The sequence below is a fragment of the Bufo gargarizans genome, chromosome 2 (assembly GCF_014858855.1).
Source record: "Bufo gargarizans isolate SCDJY-AF-19 chromosome 2, ASM1485885v1, whole genome shotgun sequence".
NCBI lineage: Eukaryota > Metazoa > Chordata > Amphibia > Anura > Bufonidae > Bufo > Bufo gargarizans.
The window spans coordinates 87729184-87748626 of NC_058081.1; the positions used below are offsets into that span (position 1 = coordinate 87729184).

At 46.6% G+C, this 19443-nt stretch overlaps 1 protein-coding gene and 1 pseudogene across 2 annotated transcripts in view; both read right to left on the minus strand.

Annotated features, from left to right (window-relative positions):
* SLC23A2 (solute carrier family 23 member 2) overlaps positions 1–18973 on the minus strand; it is a 119500-nt gene extending 100527 nt beyond the window's left edge. For both annotated transcript variants that reach the window (XM_044279266.1, XM_044279264.1), the window contains exon 1: positions 18864–18973. The gene's annotated coding sequence lies outside the window, so the exon portion shown is untranslated. The remainder of the gene's footprint in view (positions 1–18863) is intronic.
* LOC122929908 lies at positions 3292–3406 on the minus strand (annotated as a pseudogene).
* Positions 18974–19443: the final 470 nt, after the last annotated feature.

A 19443-nucleotide genomic window follows, 5' to 3' on the forward strand; every position in this document is an offset into this window, starting at 1 on the left:
GCTGCTGCCCCGTGCTTCAAGTCAGGCTTGAAGTCACGGGGGCAGCGGCCTCGGCGTCTTACATGGCCCTCTCCCCGCCCCCTGCCTCTGTGACTGACAGCCGAAATCCGATTCCGGGACCGCGCTCAACGGCCGCATGCGCAGTAAAGGGCGGCAGGAGCGCGGTCCCGGCTGCCGCGCGTACTACTCGCCGTCTTACTTTCGCCGCACTGCGCATGCGCCCGACATCCTGTATCAAACGCGCCCGCGCCCAGATGCCGGGCGCGGGCGCGTTTGATACAGGATGTCGGGCGCATGCGCAGTGCGGCGAAAGTAAGACGGCGCGTAGTACGCGCGGCAGCCGGGACCGCGCTCCTGCCGCCCTTTACTGCGCATGCGGCCGTTGAGCGCGGTCCCGGAATCGGATTTCGGCTGTCAGTCACAGAGGCAGGGGGCGGGGAGAGGGCCATGTAAGACGCCGAGGCCGCTGCCCCCGTGACTTCAAGCCTGACTTGAAGCACGGGGCAGCAGCTGAATATAACATCGATTTCTGACTGAGCATACATGCTGCAAAACTAACAAAAAGTGCATCAGGAAACGACTATACAGCACTATAAGGTACTGTAAACAGCTTAATAGGCGATTTTTGGGTGACAGGTTCCCTTTAACACTGTGCAGTGCCGAACGTAACGGAAGCTACCTAAACCACAATACGTAATTATATTCGCTCTTTGTGCTAACTCCAAAAATGAAAGCATTCCCCTGTTCCTCACTACCCGTGCTACATAAAAGAGATACCGATCCCCTTCTAATTCATGTAGAAGCGGTAAATAATAATTGTGCCAAAGGGGCGTACAAACCTAAAGATCCCTTTATTCCAACCAACCTCTGATATTACACCAGGACTTACTAACTATTTCTCAACCTCTGCAGCCCTGTTGTATATTAGATAGTTGCCCGGGTTCCAATAGGGTAAAGATGCAATAATAGGAAGATCTACTCCCCAGGGTCCTACATAGCAGACTTTTCTTCCATTCAAAGTATAGCCATAACTGTGCAGATATAAAGTAACCCTTAAAGAGGACCTTTCACCGATCCCGACATTGTGAACTAAGAATACAGACATGTAGAGCGGCGCCCGGGGATCTCACTGCACTTACTATTATCCCCGGGCGCCGCTCCGTTCTCCTGCTATGCCCTCCGGTATCTCCGCTCACTAAGTTATGGTAGGCGGAGTCTGCCCTTGTTCTGCTGTAGTGCTGGCCAATCGCATTGCAGAGCTGACAGCCTGGGAGAAAATAACCTCCCAGGCTGTGAGCTCTGCGCTGCGATAGGCCAGCGCTAGAGCAGAAGGGCAGACTCCGCCTACTATAACTTAGTGACCGAACATACTGGAGGGCATAGCGGGAGAACGGAGCGGCGCCCAGGGATAATAGTAAGTGCAGTGAGATCCCCGGGCGCCGCTGTATATGTCTGTATACTTAGTTCACATTGTAATAATCGGTGAAAGGTCCTCTTTAAAATATGGAAGGTTCAACCCTCCCATTTCTATCGGCTTAGGCTCCTTTCACACCTGCGTTCGGGTGTCCGCTCGTGAGCTCCGTTTGAAGGGGCTCACAAGCGGCCCTGAACGCAGCCGTCTGGCCCTAATGCATTCTCAGTGGAGGCGGATCCACTGAGAATGCAGCCGCCTGCCAGCGCTCAGCCTCCGCTCCGTGAGCGGACACCTGAACGCTGCAAGCAGCGTTCGGGTGTCCGCCTGGCCGTGCGGAGGCGAGTGGATCCGTTCCGACTTACAATGTAAGTCAATGGGGACGGATCCGCTTGAAGATGACACCATATGGCTCAATCTTCAAGCGGATCCGTCCCCCATTGACTTTCAATGTAAAGTCGGAACGGATCCGCTCAGGCTACTTTCACACTTAGAAAATTTTTCTAAGTTCTAATGCAGACGGATCCGTTCTGAACGGAGCCACCGTCTGCATTAATATGAGCGGATCCGATCGAACGCAGGTGTGAAAGTAGCCTTATAAAGATGTTCCACTTTAAGACTTGCATGCTTTCTTCCCCAGATTAGATCATTGATAATCTCAGTTTAAAAAAAATGTATCCTCAATCCATATTGGGGAGTTCCTCAGAATGTATAGGAACTGGGGTAGAATCACCATCTTAATTAGGGATATTCTATCGGCTATGGATAGAGGGGGTCTAAGCCACGTCACAATTTTAGATCTCATTTTACTTATCAATGGAATCTGATTAAGGTGCAAATAATCTTCAATCTTAGGAGATATCATCGTACCCAAATATTCAACGGAATCAGAAATCTTCAAGATGTTCAAGAGCCCTTCATTGGAAAGCTGAAGTCTGTCCATGGGTATAAGAGTAACCAATTAATATCAAGACCTGAAACTTCACCAAAGGAATTAACTATCTGAGTAATTCTTGGGAGTGTAATATTGGTATTATGTATAAAAAATAATACGTCATCTGCATATAAGGAAATTAAATCCTCCGTTCCCAGTGTCCTAAACCCTTCAATCCCAAAGTCTTGACTTACCTTAGCTGCAAGAGGCTCGAGATACATCAAATAGTAATGGGGAAAGAGGACATACTTGACGGGTGACTCTATTCAATATGAAGCTATTTGTCCTCCCCCGGAGGACTGTATATTCGCAAACAGGCGATGCAAATTGTAATATGTGCCCTTATTGGTCAGAAACGGTCACTGATGTAATAACCTTAGCAAGTCTTGTAGCAAGAACCCTTGAAAGAAGCTTTACATCAGTATTCAATAAGGAAATCGGCCTATATCTAAGGGATCCTTGCCTTTTTTTGAATATTAATATTATTATGGCTTCTGTCATTGATTCGGAAAGGGTCTCATCCCCCAAGGATTCAGTGAATACCTTCAATAAATAAGGGAGAATAGCCTCCCTATATTTACGGTAGAATTCATATGGGAATCCATCTGAAGCAGGGGAGGGGTTTCCCGAACAAGCCTTTATTGCAGCCTCTAACTCCTGCCGGAGTTCCCCGCGTGTCCGTTAGGACTGGTAGAGAGATGGAATCCAAATATGCATCATTTCATCTGAAATATTCTTATCTGATTTATATAAATCGCCAAAGTACTTAACAAGGATTCCTTTTATAGATTCTTGATCTTCTATAATTAAACCTTCAGGTGAACGAATGCTTGCTATCTCTTGGATCTGATTCGAGATCACCCTGGCCAACAATTTCCCTGGGCTGCCCGATTCGGCAAAATATTTTTTTCCATCAAAGAAGAGCCTCTGCTGAGCCTTATCCAGAAGAAAATCTGAATATGTCTGACTTGCTTCGGTTGGAGTACAACCTGGAGCGTAGCTCTACAGGAACTGAAGAACAGATACTACACTTGATCTTAGCCAAAAGGCCGAGAAGCGGTGACCATCGTTAGAAGCCATGTAGCAGCACAACAACGCAATCTCATGTCATACAGCCTTGTGCAGTCGCCATGTAGCATTAGCCTTATTGTGCCGACTGACAGAGGTTCCAGAGGTTGGAGTGGCCATCAATGTTCTAGTGTCTGATTTCTCCACATATATGTGATGTAGGGCTGCAACGATTAATCGATGTAATCAATAATAATCGATTGCCGACAAATCCAGTTATCTAATAATCGTCCGATTCGTTGCTATGCAGGCGGGCGGTTTACTTTAAGTCACTGCATCTTTATTTTACCTTACAATGACGCTCCAGTAACAGGCAGAGCGGACGGCGGCGTAACGTCACTCACTCATGTGACGCGCCTGCTCCGCCTCCTTCATTCAAAAAGTGGGCGGAGCAGGTGTGTCACGTGAGTAAGTGACGTTACGCCGCCGTCCGCTCTGCCTGTTACTGGAGCGTCATTGTAAGGTAAAATAAAGATGCAGTGATTAGTCTGCTGTGAGCAGCGGGGCCGGGCCTGTTATGGGAAGGGGGGAAAATCGGTCTATGGCACTGCTATGGGGAGGGGGATCTGTGCACTGTTATCCCCATAACAGTGCACAGATCCCCTTCCCCATAACAGTGCCGTGCACAGATCCCCTTCCCCATAACAGTGCCGTGCACAGATCCCCTTCCCCATAACAGTGCCGTGCACAGATCCCCTTCCCCATAACAGTGCCGTGCACAGATCCCCTTCCCCATAACAGTGCCGTGCACAGATCCCCTTCCCCATAACAGTGCCGTGCACAGATCCCCTTCCCCATAACAGTGCCGTGCACAGATCCCCTTCCCCATAACAGTGCCGTGCACAGATCCCCCCGATAACAGTGCCGTCCACAGATCCCCCCCCCCATAACAGTGCCATCCACAATTTATTTTAATATGGCCTTTGAACATAAAATTTTTCAAGTAAAATCATATAAACCTCTTTGTTTTTTTCCCCGATTAATCGATTAAATTATCGACAACTAATCGATTATTCAAATAATCGTTAGCTGCAGCCCTAATGTGATGCAGCATCTCTTCCAGCCCACATCTCTGCCGAAAATGGAATAGGATCAAGACTGTGACAAACATATGACATTTGTAACTGACTCTGTGTTTCAAGGAGTTGAAGACCTAGAAGACCCCCTGCCGGTTTATGGCCTCGCATTCCTTCCCTGAGGCTGGGCAAACCAAGTGGAGGTTTATGGGATTGTCAGGCTCCATCCTGCCTCTGTCTGAAGAAACTGAGCATCAAAGCTATTTAGCTTCGTCACCAAATGGATTGGCTGGAGGCTAGAACACATCTGACGACATTATCTGATCACCATCCGGTTGAGCAAAGGAAATATAGAGTGTGCTTGCCCAGGGAAAGTTTTACAAAAAAAAAAAAACACCTGGATATATGTGGGGAAGAGTCTGTGAGAGTGGGGTCATGCTATAACCCCAAATGTTGAATCACAGCTCCTGGGTTAAAAGGACAAGAACTGAATGTCAAGCTCCACTAACAGAAACAGCTGAACCGCATCTTTTAGGGATGTGAGTTAGTTTTGGATAATCCCCTTTGTATTGTTCCTTTTAGTAAGTTGTGTGCACCGTTTTTCAATCATATTAAACCATTAAATGTAATATGTTGTGCTGAAGGAACAAAAAGAGAACTACACAGCGACATGTGCCGCACAAGAAAAAGGAATAACTACACTGCAACGTGTGTCGCACAACATTTTTTGTAATGGTATCGCACTGCGACACGACAGTTGCACAAAAATCCACTTTAGCAAAAATCCACTGTTGCAGTGCGACACTACTGACTAGAATTATAAAAAAAAATCTTGCGGGACTTTTCGGCGACACATGTAGTCCTAGCCTGAATCCTGGATCTGGAGCATGGAGAGAAAGAGATGCTGAGGAAGGTCTCAGGACAACAAAGTCTAAGGAATGAAGTGAAAAGATCTCTAGCCTCGAAAGTTTAGAAAACATTAAAGTACTTGTCTTAGCTTTGACCCAGAACTGTGTTTAGGTTTCGAAATGCGTAAGCAGAGCCCTGCTGCCTTGGAGACGCATTCCATGTTTTTTTTAAGAATGCTTCATTCAATGAAGGACTTGTTGTATAAAACATGCTGGAGATCTTCTCACTTCATCTCCTGGACTGTATCATCACACATGCCAGGACAAACTTGCACTGTATACATTATATATATATATATATATATATATATATATATTTTATTTATTTTTTTAGATCTGTGGAAGAAATCTGAGGCTAAAAACTGGATTTCTGTTGCAGATGTATAATAAGTAAATAGCATAGTGCCCAATTCCTAACAGAATCCTGAACACAGCCAAAAAGGGGTATTCCGGAAATACTATGGGGGTTTACTAGCTATGCTCACGTACATCTCCCCCAAATGACTTGCTTCCATCCTGTATGTAGTGCTTCCTGTATCCAACCAAACCCATGATGCACTTCTCTCTCTGCAGAGCTCAAGCACCGCCCTTAATAACGCCCAGCTCGTTTATAGCTCCTCCCACCAAGATGGTTACATAGACACTCCCCTACCACTGCCCAAAATAGAAGATGGGAGCAATAAAGGTAGGAAGAAGTATACTACAAAATGACAGCTACCTTCAGGAATGATCATTTTAAAGGATGCTGGTGCAAAGCAGGAAACCCCTTTAAACACCATGCTTTTTGTCTATGTCACAGAAACGTTTTTGTATGGAAAAAGCATAAAAATAAAATACATAACCAGAAACACAAAGTACCCAAAGGATTGTATTGTGTAGAGGTATAGGATACCTCGCATGTTGTGTAATACACATGGATATTTGCGCGGTTGCAGTGCAATTCGGTAACAGTGAAGTAGATTGGATGTAAATGTCCTGTACACGGTGCACAATGTAAGAGGACCTGCAGAGCGGATTGGAAACCTGCAGCAGTCAAGTTTCAGCCTTGTCAATGCAAAGGATGAAAGAAAAAAAAATATATATATATATTTGGCTTGTTTTTTCCTGTGGACCTACTGTGAACTTTTGTTGTATTTTATGGTCTTTGTGGACATACCCATATGGCTCCTTTTTTTTTTTTTTTTTTTTTTTTAAGGGGGAACATATTCTAATATTGAAACCACCCCAAAAAAGAATTACCTTTTATTTTATGATGGAGGCACTTTTGTGACTCTCTCCTTTCTGATAGTGGCTGCAACCCCTTAAACAAGAACCCTCTTTCTACCAGCATTCACCACAATGCCTCCTTTAATTTTCACCACCATTTGCAATTATGCCCCTTTTCCCAGAAGTAGTGACACTTCTCTCAGTTGCCCCCTAGTAGTTACAGCAAGCTAACCTCCAGCGGCTACAACTGTTCAGCCCTGCTGCTTCTAGAAGTCAAAGCGGCATAACCACCTCTGCATCACTGTAGATGCGGCAGTGCCACTGCTTCCACCTGAAGTCACAGGATGGACGTCTCCCCTTTAGTCACAGCAGTGCCACTGTTTTCACCTGCAGTCACAGGATGGACCTCTCCGCTTTAGTCACAGCAGCCTGCCACTGCTTCCACCTGCAGGCACAGGATGGACGTCTCCCCTTTAGTCACAGCAGCCTGCCACTGCTTTCACCTGCAGTCACAGGATGGACGTCTCCCCTTTAGTCACAGCAGTGCCACTGCTTTCACCAGCGGTCACAGGATGGACGTCTCCCCTTTAGTCACAGCAGTGCCACTGCTTTCACCAGCGGTCACAGGATGGACGTCTCCCCATTAGTCACAGCAGTGCCACTGCTTTCACCAGCGGTCACAGGATGGACGTCTCCCCATTAGTCACAGCAGTGCCACTGCTTTCACCAGCGGTCACAGGATGGACGTCTCCCCATTAGTCACAGCAGTGCCACTGCTTTCACCAGCAGTCACAGGATGGACGTCTCCCCATTAGTCACAGCAGTGCCACTGCTTTCACCAGCGGTCACAGGATGGACGTCTCCCCTTTAGTCACAGCAGCCCGCCCTCTTTACTCAAGCTGGTTAAGAGGAAATATTTTTATCTACTATTGTTTGTAAACTCTGGCCCATGAGTACATCAGTGATATTTAACCACTTCAGCCCCGCTAGGTGAAACCCCCTTCATGACCAGGCCACTTTTTACACTTCGGCACTACACTACTTTCACCGTTTATCGCTCGGTCATGCAACTTACCACCCAAATGAATTTTACCTCCTTTTCTTCTCACTAATGGAGCTTTCATTTGGTGGTATTTTATTGCTGCTGACATTTTTACTTTTTTTGTTATTAATCAAAATGTAACGATTTTTTTGCAAAAAAATGACATTTTTCACTTTCAGCTGTGAAATTTTGCAAAAAAAACGACATCCATATATAAATTTTTCGCTAAATTTATAGTTCTACATGTCTTTGATAAAAAAAAAATGTTTGGGCAAAAAAAAAATGGTTTGGGTAAAAGTTATAGCATTTACAAACTATGGTACAAAAATGTGAATTTCCGCTTTTTGAAACGGCTCTGATTTTCTGAGCACCTGTCATGTTTCCTGAGGTTCTACAATGCCCAAACAGTAGAAAAACCCCACAAATGACCCCATTTCGGAAAGTAGACACCCTAAGGTATTCGCTGATGGGCATAGTGAGTTCATAGAACTTTTTATTTTTTGTCACAAGTTAGCGGAAAATGATGATGATTTTTTTTTTTTTTTTTTTTTCTTACAAAGTCTCATATTCCACTAACTTGCGACAAAAAATAAAAAATTCTAGGAACTCACCATGCCCCTCACAGAATACCTTGGGGTGTCTTCTTTCCAAAATGGGGTCACTTGTGGCGTAGTTATACTGCCCTGGCAATTTAGGGGCCCAAATGTGTGAGAAGAACTTTGCAATCAAAATGTGTAAGAAATGACCGGTGAAATCTGAAAGGTGCACTTTGGAATATGCGCCCCTTTGCCCACCTTGGCAGCAAAAAAGTGTCACACATGTGGTATCGCCGTACTCAGGAGAAGTTGGGGAATGTGTTTTGGGGTGTCATTTTACATATACCCATGCTGGGTGAGAGAAATATCTTGGCAAAAGACAACTTTTCCCATTTTTTTATACAAAGTTGGCATTTGACCAAGATATTTTTCTCACCCAGCATGGGTATATGTAAAATGACACCCCAAAACACATTGCCCAACTTCTCCTGAGTACGGCGATAGCAGATGTGTCACACTTTTTTGCTGCCAAGGTGGGCAAAGGGGCACATATTCCAAAGTGCACCTTTCGGATTTTGCAGGGCATTTTTTACACATTTTGATTGCAAAGTTCTTCTCACACATTTGGGCCCCTAAATTGCCAGGGCAGTATAACTACGCCACAAGTGACCCCATTTTGGAAAGAAGACACCCTAAGGTATTCCGTGAGGGGCACTGCGAGTTCCTAGAATTTTTTATTTTTTGTCACAAGTTAGCGGAAAATGATGATTTTTTTTTTTTTCTCTTTTTTCCTTACAAAGTCTCATATTCCACTAACTTGCGACAAAAAATAAAAAATTCTAGGAACTCGCCATGCCCCTCACGGAATACCATGGGGTGTCTTCTTTCCAAAATGGGGTCACTTGTGGCGTAGTTATACTGCCCTGGCAATTTAGGGGCCCAAATGTGTGAGAAGTACTTTGCAATCAAAATCTGTAAAAAATGACCGGTGAAATCCGAAAGGTGCACTTTGGAATATGTGCCCCTTTGCCCACCTTGGCATCAAAAAAGTGTCACACATCTGGTATCGCCGTACTCAGGAGAAGTTGGGGAATGTGTTTTGGGCTGTCATTTTACATATACCCATGCTGGGTGAGAGAAATATCTTGGCAAAAGACAACTTTTCCAATTTTTTTATACAAAGTTGGCATTTGACCAAGATATTTTTCTCACCCAGCATGGGTATATGTAAAATGACACCCCAAAACACATTGCCCAACTTCTCCTGAGTACGGCGATACCAGATGTGTCACACTTTTTTGCTGCCAAGGTGGGCAAAGGGGCACATATTCCAAAGTGCACCTTTCGGATTTTGCAGGGCATTTTTTACACATTTTGATTGCAAAGTTCTTCTCACACATTTGGGCCCCTAAATTGCCAGGGCAGTATAACTACGCCACAAGTGACCCCATTTTGGAAAGAAGACACCCCAAGGTATTCCGTGAGGGGCACTGCGAGTTCCTAGAATTTTTTATTTTTTGTCGCAAGTTAGTGGAATATGAGACTTTGTAAGGAAAAAAGAAAAAAAAAAGAAAAATCATCATTTTCCGCTAAATTGTGACAAAAAATAAAAAATTCTAGGAACTCGCCGTGCCCCCCACGGAATACCTTGGGGTGTCTTCTTTCCAAAATGGGGTCACTTGTGGCGTAGTTATACTGCCCTGGCAATTTAGGGGCCCAAATGTGTAAGAAGTACCTTGAAATCAAAATGTGTAAAAAATGGCCTGCGAAATCTGAAAGGTGCCCCTTTGCCCACCTTGGCTGCAAAAAAGTGTGACACATCTGGTATCGCCGTACTCAGGAGAAGTTGGGGAATGTGTTTTGGGGGGTCATTTTACATATAACCATGCTGGGTGAGAGAAATATCTTGGCAAAAGACAACTTTTCCCATTTTTTTTATACAAAGTTGGCATTTGACCAAGATACTTTTCTCACCCAGCATGGGTATATGTAAAATGACACCCCAAAACACATTCCCCAACTTCTCCTGAGTACGGCGATACCAGATGTGTGACACTTTTTTGCAGCCTAGATGCGCAAAGGGGCCAAAATTCCTTTTAGGAGGGCATTTTTAGACATTTGGATCCCAGACTTCTTCTCACACTTTCGGGCCCCTAAAAAGCCAGGGCAGTATAAATACCCCACATGTGACCCCACTTTGGAAAGAAGACACCCCGAGGTATTCAATGAGGGGCCTGGCGAGTTCCTAGAATTTTTTTTTTTTTTGCATAAGTTAGCGGATATTGATTTTTTTTGTTTTTTTTCTCACAAAGTCTCACTTTCCGCTAACTTAGGACAAAAATTTCAATCTTTCATGGACTCAATATGCCCCTCACGGAATACCTTGGGGTGTCTTCTTTCCGAAATGGGGTCACATGTGGGGTATTTATACTGCCCTGGCTTTTTAGGGGCCCTAAAGCGTGAGAAGAAGTCTGGAATATAAATGTCTAAAAATGTTTACGCATTTGGATTCCGTGAGGGGTATGGTGAGTTCATGTGAGATTTTATTTTTTGACACAAGTTAGTGGAATATGAGACTTTGTAAGAAAAAACGAAAACAAAAACAAACAAAAAATTTCCGCTAACTTGTGCCAAAAAAAATGGCTGAATGGAGCCTTACCAGGGGGGGAGTGATCAATGACAGGGGGGTGATCAATGACAGGGGGGGTGATCAATGACAGGGGGGGTGATCACCCATATAGACTCCCTGATCACCCCCTGTCATTGATCACCCCCCCCTGTAAGGCTCCATTCAGACATCCGCATGATTTTTTTTACGGATCCATGGATACATGGATCGGATCCACAAAACGCATGCGGACGTCTGAATGGAGCCTTACAGGGGGGTTATCAATGACAGGGGGTGATCAGGGTAATCACCCCCCCTGTAAGGCTCCATTCAGACGTCCGCATGATTTTTACGGATCCATGGATACATGGATCGGATCCACAGAACGCATGCGGACGTCTGAATGGAGCCTTACAGGGGGGTTATCAATGACAGGGGGTGATCAGGGTAATCAGGGTGATCACCCCCCTGTCACTGATCACCCCCCCTGTAAGGCTCCATTCAGACATCCGCATGATTTTTTACGGATCCATGGATACATGGATCGGATCCACAAAACGCATGCGGACGTCTGAATGGAGCCTTACAGGGGGGTTATCAATGACAGGGGGTGATCAGGGTAATCAGGGTGATCACCCCCCTGTCACTGATCACCCCCCCTGTAAGGCTCCATTCAGACATCCGCATGATTTTTTACGGATCCATGGATACATGGATCGGATCCACAGAACGCATGCGGACGTCTGAATGGAGCCTTACAGGGGGGTTATCAATGACAGGGGGTGATCAGGGTAATCAGGGTGATCACCCCCCTGTCACTGATCACCCCCCCTGTAAGGCTCCATTCAGACATCCGCATGATTTTTTACGGATCCATGGATACATGGATCGGATCCACAGAACGCATGCGGACGTCTGAATGGAGCCTTACAGGGGGGTTATCAATGACAGGGGGTGATCAGGGTAATCAGGGTGATCACCCCCCTGTCACTGATCACCCCCCCTGTAAGGCTCCATTCAGACATCCGCATGATTTTTTACGGATCCATGGATACATGGATCGGATCCACAAAACGCATGCGGACGTCTGAATGGAGCCTTACAGGGGGGTTATCAATGACAGGGGGTGATCAGGGTAATCAGGGTGATCACCCCCCTGTCACTGATCACCCCCCCCTGTAAGGCTCCATTCAGACATCCGCATGATTTTTTACGGATCCATGGATACATGGATCGGATCCACAGAACGCATGCGGACGTCTGAATGGAGCCTTACAGGGGGGTTATCAATGACAGGGGGTGATCAGGGTAATCAGGGTGATCACCCCCCTGTCACTGATCACCCCCCCTGTAAGGCTCCATTCAGACATCCGCATGATTTTTTACGGATCCATGGATACATGGATCGGATCCACAGAACGCATGCGGACGTCTGAATGGAGCCTTACAGGGGGGTTATCAATGACAGGGGGTGATCAGGGTAATCAGGGTGATCACCCCCCTGTCACTGATCACCCCCCCTGTAAGGCTCCATTCAGACATCCGCATGATTTTTTACGGATCCATGGATACATGGATCGGATCCACAGAACGCATGCGGACGTCTGAATGGAGCCTTACAGGGGGGTTATCAATGACAGGGGGTGATCAGGGTAATCAGGGTGATCACCCCCCTGTCACTGATCACCCCCCCTGTAAGGCTCCATTCAGACGTCCGCATGATTTTTACGGATCCATGGATCGGATCCGTAAAAATCATGCGGACGTCTGAATGGAGCCTGACAGGGGGGTGATCAATGACAGGGGGTGATCAGGGAGTGTATATGGGTGATCACCCCCCTGTAAGGCTCCATTCAGACGTCCGCATGATTTTTACGGATCCATGGATACATGGATCGGATCCGTAAAAATCATGCGGACGTCTGAACGGAGCCTGACAGGGGGGTGATCAATGACAGGGGGGTGATCAATGACAGGGCGGTGATCAATGACAGGGGGGTGATCAGGGAGTTTATATGGGGTGATCAGGGGTTTATAAGGGGTTAATAAGTGACCGGGGGGGGGGGGGGGGGGTGTAGTGTAGTGTGGTGTTTGGTGGGACTGTACTGACCTACCTGAGTCCTCTGGTGGTCGATCCTAACAAAAGGGACCACCAGAGGACCAGGTAGGAGGTATATTAGACGCTGTTATGAAAACAGCGTCTAATATACCTGTTAGGGGTTAAAAAATTCGGATCTCCAGCCTGCCAGCGAGCGATCGCCGCTGGCAGGCTGGAGATCCACTCGCTTACCTTCCGTTCCTGTGAGCGCGCGCGCCTGTGTGCGCGCGTTCACAGGAAATCTCGCGTCTCGCGAGATGACGCGCCGATGCGTCCAGGAGGAGAAAAGCAACCACCTTCCGGACGCATCGGCGCGTTAGGCGGTCCGGAGGTGGTTAAAGGGGTCGTCCCCTTTGCACAATATCTTTTTGATCCCCTCAATATAAGCCAACCACTCAACTATCTGGGGGCAACCATGACATGAAGTGCTCAAATCCAGTGCAGAGCCCCCAGAGGGGAAATGAAGTATTACAAACTAAATATATGGAAGTGGCATCGCAGCAGCAGCAGCCGGTGGCTGGTGGCATCACATGACAGAACAAACAGCGGCAGAGAAGTGGTCCATTGGTCATGGATAAAACCGGTTTTAACCAATATTATAGTCCAGTGATCAGAAACCTCCGGGACTGCAGCTGTTGGGAAACTACAACTCCCAGCATGCTCCATTCCCTTCTAATTTCTGAGAATAGCTAAAAAAGTGTGCCTGCTGGGAGTTGTAGTTTCACAACAGCTGGAGTGCCGGAGGTTGCTGAACCTGATATCGTATGTTAGAATTTTCTTTTTTACATTAAGTGATTTTTTTCGGGACCAAAAACCCATTTAAAAAAAGGGATTATGTGTTGCCTGGGGGACGTTCTGACACTAATCGCAGCCGCTAAACCATCGCACGTACAGCTCTGCTCAGCAGTGATGGATCCTTCATAGGAAACTATAGAACTTTGCATAATCTAAATGCATACCATGCGAATACCTTCCTGGGAGCCGCACCTCAGAGGACACAGCGTCACAATGCAGACCTCACCTATGTGGAAATCTAATGCCTACAGGGACATTTAAAGGGAGTTGTCCGGAAACTGGAATCTGAAATAATGAACTTGTAAGTACTTACCTCACAGATCCTGCCCCGCAGCAGGGCCGGGCTCCATTTATCCGGCTGCAGTGGTGACATCACGTCGACAACACGAAATCACTGCTGCAGCCAATAACTGACCGCAGCGGTCATGTGTTGTCAGCATGATGTCACCGCTTCACTCAGTTAAACAGAGCCCAGCCGGGAGACCAGGAGCAGTAGTGTCGGGATCTGTGAGGTAAGTACTTACCATTTCAGGCAGATTCCAGGGTTTGTCTGGTGTTCTCCTGAAATCAGACAACACATTAAAGGGGTTGTCTCACCTCATCAAGGTATATTAGGCTACTTTCACACTTGCGGCAGAGAGATCCGGCAAACAGTTCATTCGCTGGAACTGCCTACCGGATCCGGCAAAACGCATGCCAACTGATGGGATTAGTAAGACTAAGCAGGATCATGAACAGTCTAAAAAATGCCTGACCAGTCAGAAAAATGCATTGACATGCCGGATCAGTCTTTCCGGTGTCATCCGGCAAAACAGATCCGGCATTAACTTTTTTTTACCTTCCGGTATTTTGAATGCCGGATCCGGCACTAATACATTCCTATGGGAAAAAATGCCGGATTCGGCATTCAGGCAAGTCTTCAGTTTTTTTCGCCTGAGATAAAACCGTAGCAGCGGTTTTATCTTTTGCCTGATCAGTCAAAAAGACTGAACTGAAGACATCCTGATGCATCCTGAACGGATTACTCTCCATTCAGATGCATGGGGATATGCCTGATCAGTTATTTTCCGGTATAGAGACCTTAGGACGTAACTCAGCGCCGGAAAAGAAAAGCGCTAGTGTGAAAGTGCCCTATATTATGTGTATAACATTGATATAAGTAACGTAATAATGTACTTTCATTAGCAGTAATGGCTCTGGCCCCCACTATCTCTGTATACACACTTACACAGACAATGCTATCAATCGCTGATACCACCTCCCTGTGTACAGCTATCTCTGTATACACACTTACACAGAAAATACACTATAGAGAAGGGGGGATGCGCACCATGGGGCATCTACTGGCATTATATAGTGTCACACATGGGGTGGGGGGAGACATTATATAGGGGCATTTTGTACTAGCACAAACTACATGTGTACTATAGGGGCATTATGGGGGCACTATGGGGAAGGGGGAAGAGGAGCATTATGGGGCATCTACTTGGGAATTTTATACTGGCACATTACAGTGCCTTGCAAAAGTATTCACCCCCTTACAGCCTTAAGTTCAATGTTTTGTTTATCTGAATTTTATGTTACGGACCAGAACACAATAGTCTAAAAGTTGGTGAAGTGAAATGAGAAAAATATATAAAACTATTGTTTAGAAAAAAAAAAAGAAAAAGAAAATTGGCCTGTGCGTATGTATTCACCCCCTTTGTTAGGAAGCCCATAAAAAAATATTGTGCAACCAATTGCTTTCAGAAGTCACATAATTAGTGAAATGATGTCACCTGTGTGAAAGTGTCACATGAACTGTCATTACATATACACACCTTTTTTGAAAGGCCCCAGAGGCTGCAACACCTAAGCAAGAGGCATCACTAACCAAACACTGCCATGAAGACCAAGGAACTCTCCAAACAAGTAAGGGACAATGTTGTTGAGAAGTACAAGTCAGGGTTAGGTTATAAAAAAAATGTCCAAATCTTTGATGATCCCCAGGAGCACCATCAAATCTACCATAACCAAATGGAAAGAACATGGCACAACAGCAAACCTGCCAAGAGACGGCCGCCCACCAAAACTCACGGACCGGGCACGGAGGGCATTAATCAGAGAGGCAGCACAGAGACCTAAGGTAACCCTGGATGAGCTGCAGAGTTCCACAGCAGAGACTGGAGTATCTGTACATAGGACTTCAATAAGCTGTACGCTCCATAGAGTTGGGCTTTATGGCAGAGCGGCCAGAAGAAAGCCATTACTTTCAGCTAAGAACAAAAAGGCACGTTGTGAGTTTGCGAAAAGGCCTGTGGGAGACTCCCAAAATGTATGGAGGAAGGTGCTCTGGTCTGATGAGACTACAATTAAACTTTTCGGCCATCAAAGAAAACACTATGTCTGGCGCAAACCCAACACATCAAATCACACAAAGAACACATTCCCCACAGTGACACATGGTGGTGGCAGCATCTTGCTGGGGGGGACTGGGAAACTGGTCAGAGTTGAGGGAAAGATGGATGGTGCTAAATACAGGGATATTCTTGAGAAAAACCTGTACCACTCTGTGCGTGATGTGAGGCTAGGACGGAGGTTCACCTTCCAGCAGGACAATGACCCCAAACACACGGCTAAAGCAACACTTGGGTGGTTTAAGGACCCTTGTAGAGGAGCGAGTATTCCGCACGGGTGCAATGCGTGATACGAATCCGGACCCATTCATTTCAATGGGGCTGTGTACATGTGCGTTGGGTTTCACACATCACTTGTGCATTGCATTAATATTGCAGCATGTTCTATATTCTGCGATTTTCACGCTGGCCCTATAGAAGTGAATGGAGCCGTGTGAAAATCGCATCTCATCCGCAAGCAAGTGCGGATGCGATGCGTTTTTCACGCATGGTTCCTAAGAGATGTTGTTTGTATACATTCAGTTTTTTACCACGCGTGTTCAAAACGCATCCAAACGCATTCAATCGCATTGCACCCGCACGATAAAAACTGAACGCGATCGCAGACAAAACTGAATGACTGTTTGCGAAATTGTGCATTTTTCCCTGAACGCATTCGCAACGCATCCGGCCCTAATTCGCACACGCTCGTCTGCAAGGGGCCTAAGGGGAAACATGTAAATATGTTGGCTCGGCCTATTCACAGCCCAGATCTCAATCCAATAGAAAATCTGTGGTCAGACTTAAGGATTGCTGTTCACAAGCACAAACAATCAAACTTGAAGGAGCTGCAGCAGTTCTGCGAGGAGGAATGGGCAAAAATCCCGGTGGTAAGATGTGGCGACTGCTCATAGAGACTTATCCAAAGAGACTTGGAGCTGTGATTGCCACAAAAGGGGGCTCTACAAAGTATTGACTTTAGGGGGGTGAATAGTTATGCACATTGACTTTTTCTGGTATTTTGTCCTATTTGTTGTTTGCTTCACAATAAAAAATAAATAAAAAATCTTCAAAGTTGTCGGCATGTTCTGTAAATTACATGATGCAAATCTTCAAACAATCCATGTTATTTCCAGGCTGTGAGGCACCAAAATACGGAAAAAAGTCAAGGGGGTGAATACTTTTGCAAGGCACTGTATGTCAGGCACCATGGGGGGGGGGGGGGACATGCACTATATAGGAGTATTTTATAATGGCACAATTATTTTGCTCAACTGGGGGCACCAAGAAAAGGTTTTTTTGGGGCACATTGCCACATATTATGAGGGCAACTATGGGGACATTTGCACAGAGGTATTTTTTTGTACTGGCACACATTATAAAGAGAATTAGTTCTGCCGGGGACATTATGGGGGCAGTAAGGGGGGACTATGGGAGCATTATTACTACTGGGGCACAGTGGGGACATTATTACCACTAAGTGCACTCTGACAGAGAATTATTCCTATTGGTGGGACTTTGGGGAGCACTAATACTGTGGGGGGCACCCTGGAACTATATCAGCTTAGCACAATTATTTTTGGGGGACATTATGTTTATACAATTAGTGTCAGGGACACCGTTCTTCTGGACGCAGTTTTTTTTTAAGGCACAGTGTGCCAATAATTACTGAAGGCGGTACTGTCTGTGTGGTAGCAGTATTTTCAGGGGAACTGTTTCTGCAGTATAGTATTGGGGAGCACAGCGGGCACAGTACTGGGGGTGGCAGGATGGGGTGTTCAGAGGTTGAGAGGATGATGGAAAAGTAAGAAGCTAAGATGTCTTCTTGTCAAACTCTGCATAGAGAGGAGATGGCTGACAGAAATCATCATGGGGGTCTGGTCCGAAAGGAGAAGATGAGGACAGAGAACGTCTACATCAGAGGCGACGTCACTGGATGTAAGAGGTATGTGGGGCTGTATTAGGCTACCTTCACATCTGCGTCAGAGAGTCCAGCCTGCCGGATCTCCCCGGCCCCAGCACTGCTGGATGCAGACGGAGGCCGCCTAGAATGGGTTATGTCCACAAACTGGCAAAAATGCTGAGAATCGGCATTCTTTGTGTTCTTGCATTCTTTGGCGGATCGTAATGCCGCAGGTGTGTAAGTAGCCTGACCTGTATGCAATGTTGGGAGGGAATAGGGGAGGTGGAGAATTTTCTTTGCACGGGGCCCTCTGCGGTCCATGTCCGCCCCCGTTTCTACACCACAGGCAGACCGCTCACCTTTCACTGTATCCTTCCCTTTACACCATATCTGGGCTAATGTTTGCCCAGATATGCAAGGCGGGGGGCCTCAGCAGCGCCCTCCATACAAGTCAATGGGAAGGACTCAGATTTTTTGTTCAATGTCCTTTAGGAAGAAGAATCAAACTGGAGGAAAGCTGCATCGTATGAATGAGGTCCGAGACATGGCACACATGTGGCATCCGTGACAGTCACCAATTACAGCGCTGCTCCCGCTGTTGCAAAGCCGCTGATTCCAGTGTGGTAAGGCATGCTGGGAGTTGTAGTGCCACAAGTTCCACATAACATGCCCGGTATAGAGAGGGTAAGTGGCGCCAGTCACGTGATTTACATAGACTGTCTTGCCCCAGCATGGTGCCACTCACATGTGGTGCCTCCACACAACCCTATGGCCAGGACACTGCAGTATGCAGTCTATGGAGGAACAACTATGATGTGACATCAGCTGGCATCACATGGCACTGTCAGCCCTCATCAGTGCCCTCCAGGCCCATGGCAAGCTGAACACCCTCTGCCCTCCCATCTGTCCCCAGCTTTGTGCCCTCGCCTCGGTAACCAGCACTAGCGCCCCCTTCTGTATTACCTGCCATCACCGGCTGCTGATGGGCGAATGGCTGCTGCGGCGGCGGCCCGTGACCCTAGGCTTTGTGTGCCGGCGGCATCTGCAGCAGGCAGCTCTGCCAGGAGGCGGACCTACAGGCTCAACTGTCAGTGACAGTTCACAGTTAACCACGCCCCTTTTACGTCATTGCGTAGTCGCCGTGTTCTGGCATGAAGCTCCGGTGCGTAACGCTCTGCCAGCACCAGACTACTTCCTGCGCTGCGGCCGCTTTCCAGCCCAGTGCTGGGCGCATGCGCAGATCAGCTCTGAATACTGCTGTGTACTGATTATTCCTCGGCGAAGTTATGCATTTTTAACAGTTTAGGGCATTTCGGTGTTAAAGAGCAATGTGTCTCCTCCCCTGACATGTCTGCTGTAGTAATAACATGTAATAACAATTCTGAGGCATCTTTTCATGTATCTCTATGTTGTGATGTCCCTCTTTTATTCCTACTATGAATTACCCACCTGAATTACTAGCAGTTTGCAGTAAAGGTCCAGATGGGTGTCCCTGCCCATTCTACCATCATCTAATCACTGCTGATACCGTCAGACTGTGCAG